Here is a 9,899-nt window from a genome sequence, read left to right as displayed (position 1 = left end):
ACAGTTTTTCATATTTTTACAGTGTCTTGGGTTTTTTGTAATGTTTTTGGTGATGAGTGGGAAGAAGAAAGTAAAAAAAAAAAAAGCACAGTTGAATATTGGGGTGTGGGCACAGAAAATTAATAGGTAACTAGTTTGCGTAATTGAGTGGTGTCAAATCAGTTTACAACAGTATAGCAAAAAATGACAAAAGATTGAAGAGCATGCTGGTAATGTCGACTTGCTCATCTCTTTGCGTTTTCCTGTCTAGTTTCCTAACCATAGATCCCAGGGAGGGGCCGTCTTCCCTTAGGACACGCTGATTTTTGTTCCATTTGCAAAGAGAGGGATAAAGTGGCGCTACCTAGAGGCAGCCTCACTTCCTCTTGCAAAAGCTCTAGGGAAGTGCCAGCCATTGCTGAGGTCTATCTGTGGCTTCATTCCCTTTGGATACTTGCATCAAAGGCCACATTTAGAACTGTCTGGGTATGCCCTTGGTGACTAGAGTAGAATAGATTTGTAGGGTGGTGGACTATGTGCTTTTAGGTCTGTAGGTGTGAACAGAACTTTACTCTGTGTTTTCTGCTTTTTGTGAATTTGGCATTATTGTCCTTGAAAGACCTTAAGAAGTTTTCAAAATGTTTGTTTGAAGAGACTACTATACAATTCGTACGTATTAATCTATAACACTGCTTATACATGAAGGAAGGATACAAATACAAGGGTATATTTAGGAATTAGGTTCCAGTCCTGCAAACACTGAAATATGAGATACTTTCATTCATGTGAATAGTGCCAAAAAGGTCAGTGGGCCTATTCAGATGGGTAAAGTTATACAAGTATATAAATATTTGCAGGATCAAGGCCTGACTTAACACTAAGTATTATTATTATTACTACAGATCTTGGCAAATTTGGTCTTGATAGCATGATTTGATTTCATAACTTGTGAGAAACCTGTGCTGGAGGGGAAGAAACATGCTTTGATTTAAGGGTGGTTTGTTCTGGTATAATTACATTCCAAATACTGAACTAACAATGTCAGAGGGAGCAAGAACTGATTTGTTAATAATTGAAAGGAAATAGGGAGAGGACATCTCTCATATAAAGTACATTATTTTTAATATGTAAGTGGCACACAAAGCATGCTAGACATTCTAAAACAAGTAATATACATCCTGAAATCTCAACTTTTTTTGTTAAATTTTGTTAATAGGGTAAATTATTATTTACAGTTTAATCTTCTCTCCATTACTTCCACTTGTTTGTGTATGGAATTTGAGAGACAAAGGATAAAGAATATAGGAGGGTACATGCGGAAGGATTGATGGAAAATTGGTAAGGTACTGGTAAGGATAGGGAATTGAGGGCTGGGCAAAGTTTGGGGAGGAGGCAAGAGACAGTAGGATAAGTGCATACAGCTTGATTAGACTAATGACAATATGAACAGCAAATGCAAGCTTATAGCAATGGCAGTATGGATGAAACAAAATAATGGCAACAAGTTCCAGTGTGAAGGTCAGGAGTCTTTTGTTCACAGCCACCAAGATTTGCACAACTCTGTGTGTGACACTTTATGCAAATTATGTAAAGCTAATTTGCATATGGTCAACTTCATTTTACTGTCAATGTAGCTTTCTCCAAGCAGAGGTAGGGATAGGACATGGAGCTGCATAACAATTAGCAGCTATGAGGCTGGGGCCTGTGGGGCAGTTGAATGTCTAAGAGTGGTATTGTGTGTTCAGAGCGCTTGAGCTGGTGGATGCTGATGGGTGTCCTTGCTTACAGACAGCCCCCCAACCTGAAGCAAATACTCACCAGCAACCACACACCACACAGCAGAACCACTAACCCAGGAACCTATCCTTGCAACAAAGCCCGTTGCCAACTGTGTCCACATATCTATATAGGGGACACCATCATAGGGCCTAATCACATCAGCCACAATATCAGAGGCTTGTTCACCTGCACATCTACCAATGTGATATATGCCATCATGTGCCAGCAATGCCCCTCTGCCATGTACATTGGTCAAACTGGACATCCTCTATGTAAAAGAATAAATGGACACAAATCAGACATCAAGAATTATAACATTCAAAAACCAGTTGGAGAACACTTCAATCTCTCTGGTCACTCGATTACAGACCTAAAAGCGGCAATACTTCAACAAAAAAACTTCAAAAACAGACTTCAATGAGAGACTGCTGAATTGGAATTAATTTGCAAACTGGATACAATTAATTTAGGCTTGAATAGAGACTGGGAGTGGATGGGTCATTACACAAAGTAAAACTATTTCCCCATATTTATCCCCCACCCTCCACTGTTCCTCCGACGTTCTTGTCAACTGCTGGAAATGGCCCACCTTGATTATCACTACAAAAGCCCCCCCACCCCCGACCCCGCCGCTCTCCTGCTGGTGATCACTCTGGTTACAGTGTGTATGGTAACACTCATTGTTTCATGTTCTCTATGTATATAAATCTCCCCACTGTATTTTCCGCTGAATGCATCCGATGAAGTGAGCTGTAGGTCACGAAAGCTTATGCTCAAATAAATTTGTTAGTCTCTAAGGTGCCACAAGTACTCCTTTTCTTTTTGCAAAATCCCAATGTGAGCAGTGCATTTTTAATTTTATAATCTACAAATGTTTTTCTCCATTTAAGCAGAGTTGAACAACAATATTAATTACACTTAGTGTTTTACATTTCCAAAGCACTTTGTAGGCATTAGGGACCATATTTATGAGGTAGCACTCACTCCAGTTACACAGACTAGGATCTTCCCTGTGCTGCTGGTAGCACTCCAGCAAAGTGGGCTCCTAGCTCCAGCTGTGCAGGGAAGGGAGAGGACTTGTCCCTCCCCTGCATAGCTGCTCTGTGGGGAGAGACACCAGCCCCATCTCCAGGTACCTCCCTCTGCTTCAGGACACTCTGGGACTGAGAAGCAGCCCCGGAGGTTCCTACAGCTGGAGGAGTGCTTGTGAGTTGTCAGATCTTTCCTGTGCTGCTGGGAGCACCCCAGCAAATGGGGTTCCGAGCCCTGGCTGGGCAGGGGAGGAACAGTCCAGCTCTGAAGGGAGCACAGAAGTGGGAGTGACAATCCACACACACACACACGTTAGCCACCTTCCCCCACAGAATCCCCTTTTGGGTCAGGACCCCCACGGTTACAACACTGTGAAATTTCAGATTTAAACATCTGAAAACATGAAATTTACCAATTTTCAAAGCCTATGGCTATGAAATTGGTCATAATGGACTGTGAATTTGGTAGGGCCCTACTCATAATATGGTTCCCTGTAAGTCCCTGACTCTCCCATTCTTGCTGAAATGAAATTAACCATTGCAGAATACACCATGTAGCTCCCATATACATTCGTTCTCCTCAGTCCTCTGTGTTCGATGGACCTATACCGACTCCACTGTCAGGAAACCAGGGTAGATAAAAATGATTTTTTTAAAAGCCAAAATATCACAATTTTAATTTTAAAAATAAATAGCATAATGATCAAATTTGCGGATGATACAAAGCTGCGAGGTGGGGGGGATGCCAACACTTTGGAGGAGAGAGCTAAAATTCAGAGGGATCTTGATAAATTGGAGAACTGGGCTATAGACAGTAAATTCAACAAAGCCAGATGTAAGGTACAACACTTAGGGAAGAAAAAAGAAAAGAGGAGATTAAGATTCAAATAGTTGAAAGGCTGCCATAAAAAAGATGGAGGAAAGTTCTCTCTTGCCACAGAGGGTAGTACAAAAGGTAACTACAGCATAACAGATTAGATAAAATCTCAGGAAAACTGAAGAACATTAGGACAAGGGAACAGACTGCCTTGAGAGGTTGTAGAAGCTCTTTCACTGGAGGCTTTCAAAAGGAGGCTGGATAGCCATCTGTCTTGAATGGTTTAGATACAACAAATCCTGCATCTTGCCAGAGGGTTAAACTAGAGCAGGGGTTCCCAAACTTGGTTCGCGATTTGTTCAAGATAAGCCTCTAGCGGGCTGCCAGACACTTTGTTTACCTGAGCGTCTGCAGGTACAGCCGCTCGCAGCTCCCAGTGGCCACAGTTCACCATTCCCGGCCAATGGAAGCTGTGGGAAGTGGTGGCCCGGCCTGCGCCGCTTCCCACAGCTCTCATTGGCCGGGAACGGCAAACTGCGGCCACTGGGAGCTGCGAGTGGCCATACCTGCGGACGTTCAGGTAAACAAAGCGTCTCACGGCCCGTCAGGGGCTTACCCTGAACAAGCCGCGAACCAAGTTTGGGAACCCCTGAACTAGAGGACCCTCGTGGTCCCTTCTAACCCTATGCAGCCAGGTTTCAATCATACTAGGTGCTGTGCATCCTTAACATCCATTGAAACCAGTGGGAGTTGAGTGTGCTCAGCAGCTTGCAGGCTTCAGCCCTCATACCTGAGGGGCTGGAGTTACTCCTTAGCCGAGTTCTACCACATCCCAGTGTAATAAATTATCACTATTTCCTATTTATTTTTGTTTTAAATGTTAGTGTAAGTTATGAAGTTTTAGGCCTACAAAGTCTTATGTGTGTGTTTGTTTATACAGAACGTGTAGTCCAGTTGATTTCAATGTCAAGCCTCTGCAGGATTGGTGGCTTCCATGCTCTGTCCCTTTACCAAAGATTTTATTCTAAATATAAAAAAGGAACATAAATGATGGAGTCCCAGCAAACACACCCAAAATTATATACTGTGATCTTATTTAAAAGACAGAATGCACAATGAATTCCAGTTTTAAGAAAACATTTTGTAATATCGTCTCCTATTGACATAATTACAAAACACAGCAAAACAAGGAATGATATAAAGGTTCTCAAGCCCTTACTCTTTATTTTCATTTTCATTGTAGCCTTTTTCTAAATTCACAAGTGTTTGTCTGCATGCGACTTTTGTAAAGATAAGCAGCATCCAGTCTTTGTTGATAAAGTATGGCTAAATACAGTGCTACATTGTGATGTTACAGTTTCAAATACATAGATTCATAGATTCATAGATATTTAGGCCAGAAGGGACCATTATGATCATCTAGTCTGACCTCCTACACAATGCAGGCCACAGAATTTCACCCACCACTCCTAAAAAAGACCTCACACCTATATCTGTGCTATTGAAGTCCTCAAATTGTAGTTTGAAGACCTCAAGGAGCAGAGAATCCTCCAGCAAGTGACCCGTGCCCCATGCTACAGAGGAAGGCGAAAAACCTCCAGGGCCTTCCAATCTGCCCTGGAGGAAAATTCCTTCCCGACCCCAAATATGGCGATCAGCTAAACCCTGAGCATATGGGCAAGATTCATCAGCCAGATACTACAGAAAATTCTTTCCCGGGTAACTTGGATCTTACCCCATCTAAAAACCCATCACAGGCCATTGGGCCTATTTACCATGAATATTTAATTACCAAAACCATGTTATCCCATCATATCATCTCCTCCATAAACTTATCGAGTTTAATCTTAAAGCAAGATAGATCTTTTGCCCCCACTACTTCCCTCGGAAGGCAATTCCAAAACTTCACTCCTCTGATGGTTTCAGAGGAACAGCCGTGTTAGTCTGTATTCGCAAAAAGAAAAGGAGTACTTGTGGCACCTTAGAGACTAACCAATTTATTTGAGCTACAGCTCACGAAAGCTCATGCTCAAATAAATTGGTTAGTCTCTAAGGTGCCACAAGTACTCCTTTTCTTTTTACTCCTCTGATGGTTAGAAACCTTCGTCTAATTTCTAATCTAAATTTCCTAGTGGCCAGTTTATATCCATTTGTTCTTGTGTCCACATTGGTACTGAGTTTAAATAATTCCTCTCCCTCTCTGGTATTTATCCCTCTGATATATTTATAGAGAGCAATCATATCTCCCCTCAACCTTCTTTTAGTTAGGCTAAACAAGCCAAGCTCCCTGAGTCTCCTTTCATAAGACAAGTTTTCCATTCCTCGGATCATCCCAATAGCCCTTCTCTGTACCTGTTCCAGTTTGAATTCATCCTTCTTAAACATGGGAGACCAGAACTGCACACAGTATTCCAGGTGAGGTCTCACCAGTGCCTTATATAACGGTACTAAAACCTCCTTATCCCTACTGGAAATACCTCTCCTGATGCATCCCAAGATGACATTAGCTTTTTTCACAGCCATATCACATTGGCAGCTCATAGTCATCCTATGATCAACCAATACTCCAAGGTCCTTTTCCTCCTCCGTTACTTCTAGTTGATGTGTCCCTAGCTTATAACTAAAATTCTTGTTATTAATCCCTAAATGCATGACCTTACACTTCTCACTATTAAATTTCATCCTATTCCTATTACTCCAGTTTACAAGGTCATCCAGATCCTCCTGTAGGGTATCCCTGTCCTTCTCTAAATTAGCAATACCTCCCAGCTTTGTATCATCTGCAAACTTTATTAGCACACTCCCACTTTCTGTGCCCAGGTCAGTAATAAAAAGATTAAATAAGATTGGTCCCAAAACTGATCCTTGAGGAACTCCACTGGTAACCTCCCTCCAACTTGACAGTTCACCTTTCAGTAGGACCCGTTGTAGTCTCCCCTTTAACCAATTCCCTATCCACCTTTCAATTTTCCTATTGATGCCCATCTTATCCAATTTAACTAATAATTCCCCATGTGGCACAGTATCAAACGCCTTACTAAAATCTAAGTAAATTAGATCCACTGCGTTTCCTTTATCTAAAAAATCTGTTACTCTCTCAAAGAAGGAGATCAGGTTGGTTTGGCACGATCTACCTTTTGTAAAACCATGTTGTATTTTGTCCCATTTACCATTGACTTCAATGTCCTTAACTACCTTCTCCTTCAAAATTTTTTCCAAGACCTTGCATACTACAGATGTCAAACTAACAGGCCTATAATTACTTGGATCACTTTTTTTCCCTTTCTTAAAAATAGGAACTATGTTAGCAATTCTCCAATCATACGGTACAACCCCTGAGTTTACAGATTCATTAAAAATTCTTGCTAATGGGCTTGCAATTTCTTGTGCCAATTCTTTTAATATTCTTGGATGAAGATTATCTGGGCCCCCCGATTTAGTCCCATTAAGCTACATACATACATTGAGTATCTTGTTTAGGATAACATATCTCATCTATCCAAAGTGTTTCACCATTTTAGTGATACTAATTCAAACTGATAGAGAACTTTCATTTTGTTACAAGAGGAAATAATCCATGGTGAAAAATGCCTGCTCAGGTACTCGGATAAAGGTATTTGCTCATTGGACAACTGAAGGATAGTTATAGGCTTTTCTGGTCAAGAGGTTGTAAATCCATTCCCTGCCATAAAGAAAGCTGTTGCTGCATAAAGTTCTCAAGTATTACACTTTTTTATGTCTCTTTTGCACTAAATAAGGATTCTGTAAGTGATACAAGCTTTCTGAAGAACGTTAAAAGAGGGGTTAGCGTGGGAGAAACCTTAGTTCAGTTCTGGATTCATCAAATCAGCAGGTCTGGATAACTTACATCCATGAGTTTTTAAAGAGCTGGTTGAGGAGCTCACTGGACCATTAAGTTGATTTTCAATAAGTCTTGGAACACTGGGGAAGTTCCAGAAGACTGGAAGAAAGCTAATGTTTGCCAATATTTAAAAAAGGTAAACGGGATAACCTGTGTAAATATAGGTAAAAATATGTCAGTCTCACATGGATCCCAGGCGAGATAATGGAGTGCTTGATACAGGACTCCATTAATAAAGAATTAAAGGAGGGTAATATAATTAATGTCAATCAACATCAGTTTATGGAAAATGGATCTTGTAATCTCATTACAAATCAACTTAATTTGACATCTTTTTTTTGATATTACAAGTCTGGTTGATAAAGTTAGTAATGTGACATAATATACTTGGACTTCTCTAGGGTGTTTGATTTGGTATTGGACAACATTTTGATTGAAAAACTAGAACTATATAAAATTAACATGGCATACATTAAATGGATTACAAATTTGCTAACTGATAGGTCTCAAAATGTAGGTATAAACAGGGAATCACTGAGTGGACTTGTTTCTAGTGGGGTCCCACAGCTATCTATTCTTGGCCCTATGCTATTTAACATTTTTATCAATGTCCTGGTGGAGAAAAACACTGATAAGGTTTGCAGATGACACAAAATTTGGGGCATGGTAAATAATGAAGAGGACAGGTCACTAATACAGAGGAATTGAGATTGCTTGGTAAACCAGGCACAGGCAAATAGTACACAATATCGCTCAATATAAATGCATGAATCTAGGAGCAAAGAATGTAGGCCATACTTACACAATGTAGGACTCTAGCCTGGAAACAGTGACTAAAAAAAGATTAGGGGGTCATAATGGATAGTCAGCTGAACAAGAGCTACCATACGATGCTATGGTCAAAAGGGCTAATGTGATCCTTGCATGCATAAATGGAATCTTGAGTAGAAGCGGAGAGATTATTTTACCTCTGTATTTGGCACAGGTGCAACCACTGCTGGAATACTGTGTCCAGTTCTAGTGTCTGCAATTCATGAAAGATGTTGAAAAATTGGACAAGGTTCAGAGAAGAGCCACCAGAATGACTAGAGAATTAGAGAAGATGCTGTATGCCTGAGATTTAACTCACCCCATACTAAACCAGCCTTGGGTGAAACTCCGGGATTTCACCACTAAAATTAAGGGGAAAAGTGCTCCACTGCTGCGAAGGTGCCCACCTCAGGAATGCCCCTAATAAGAGTTATAACACCAAGGGTGGTAAAGTAGAGACACACCAGAGCTGGGAGGTTTAGGGAGGAAACAGGAAGACCTCAAGAATTGGTAAAATAGATAAGATAAGCTCTGACTAGTGAATATATGCTGATCATCTGCACAAACAAACTCTGACCCCTCTGCACGACCGTGACATGCAGAGGCATCGCTGGAAACCCCCAGACGAGAGGATCGTGTCTGGCCATCAGGTGAATTTTGTCTATATATTGGGAGTGGTGAGCATAAGAGATTTGCTTGGTATACGTATTCTGTGTGTGTTGTTAATAAATAGATGTATAGAGCACAGCTGTGTTAGGCTCTCTCACTGGGAAAAGGTTCCTCAGACCTGTAGAGCCCTGAACCCTGTGGGAAAGGGCAGGTACCTAAATTGACCAGGTCATGCCTTGAGCCCTTGGTAGGGTATAGGTGGGGTGCCCTACATTTTTTGCGGTTAACAATGCCTTATAGTTAGAGACACTAGCTGAGGTATACCCGATAGCTCCTCCCCACCCCCTTAGAGACTCTGGCACAAATCAGCTCATTGAGGGGAAAGGAAGGAGTGCCAATTGTTTGCATCCCCCAGCTCCAGGGATTTAACCTGGAGTATGGGCCATGTGGAGCCTCTTTTGGCTCTATTCCAGTAGCTTACTCACCAACCCCACAACAGCAGCAGTTGGGGTCAGGATGCAGAGGCGTTAAAGTTAAGGATTCTGGGGCCATTCTTTCCACAGGTATCAGGTCTGCCTCAGCAGGGGGAAGGGAAGGAGGTGTCTCTGCCCCACTGCAGGGGTCAGATCCCATTCCCACAGCATGCGGGCTCTGCCCACTACCAGAGGATGAACCCCTTAGGGAGGGATTTCATGCTGGTTCCCTCCCCCCACCCTCCCTGCTCAAGGTGAGAGAGGCAGAGGACACATGGTGCTGCTGCGGTAGCCGTGGTGAGTTAGGGCAAGACTTTCAGGGTTGCATCTGTCACCACTGCCCCACCCCGCCCCCCTGCTTGGGAAAGGGGATGTCAGGGAAGTGCTGCAGCTGCCACAGAAGCGCACGGCTCCTTATGTCCTATGCCTCCCGCCTTGTCCCACTTCAGGAGAGGGAAGGGGAAGGCTCATGTGGCTTCAGCTAAGAGTACAACCAGCAGGTCTGTGGGTGCCTGCACCAGGAGTCACTCTGAGAAAGT

The sequence above is a fragment of the Caretta caretta genome, chromosome 1 (assembly GCF_965140235.1).
Source record: "Caretta caretta isolate rCarCar2 chromosome 1, rCarCar1.hap1, whole genome shotgun sequence".
Taxonomy (NCBI): Eukaryota; Metazoa; Chordata; order Testudines; family Cheloniidae; genus Caretta; species Caretta caretta.
This window is presented reverse-complemented; position numbering follows the sequence as displayed.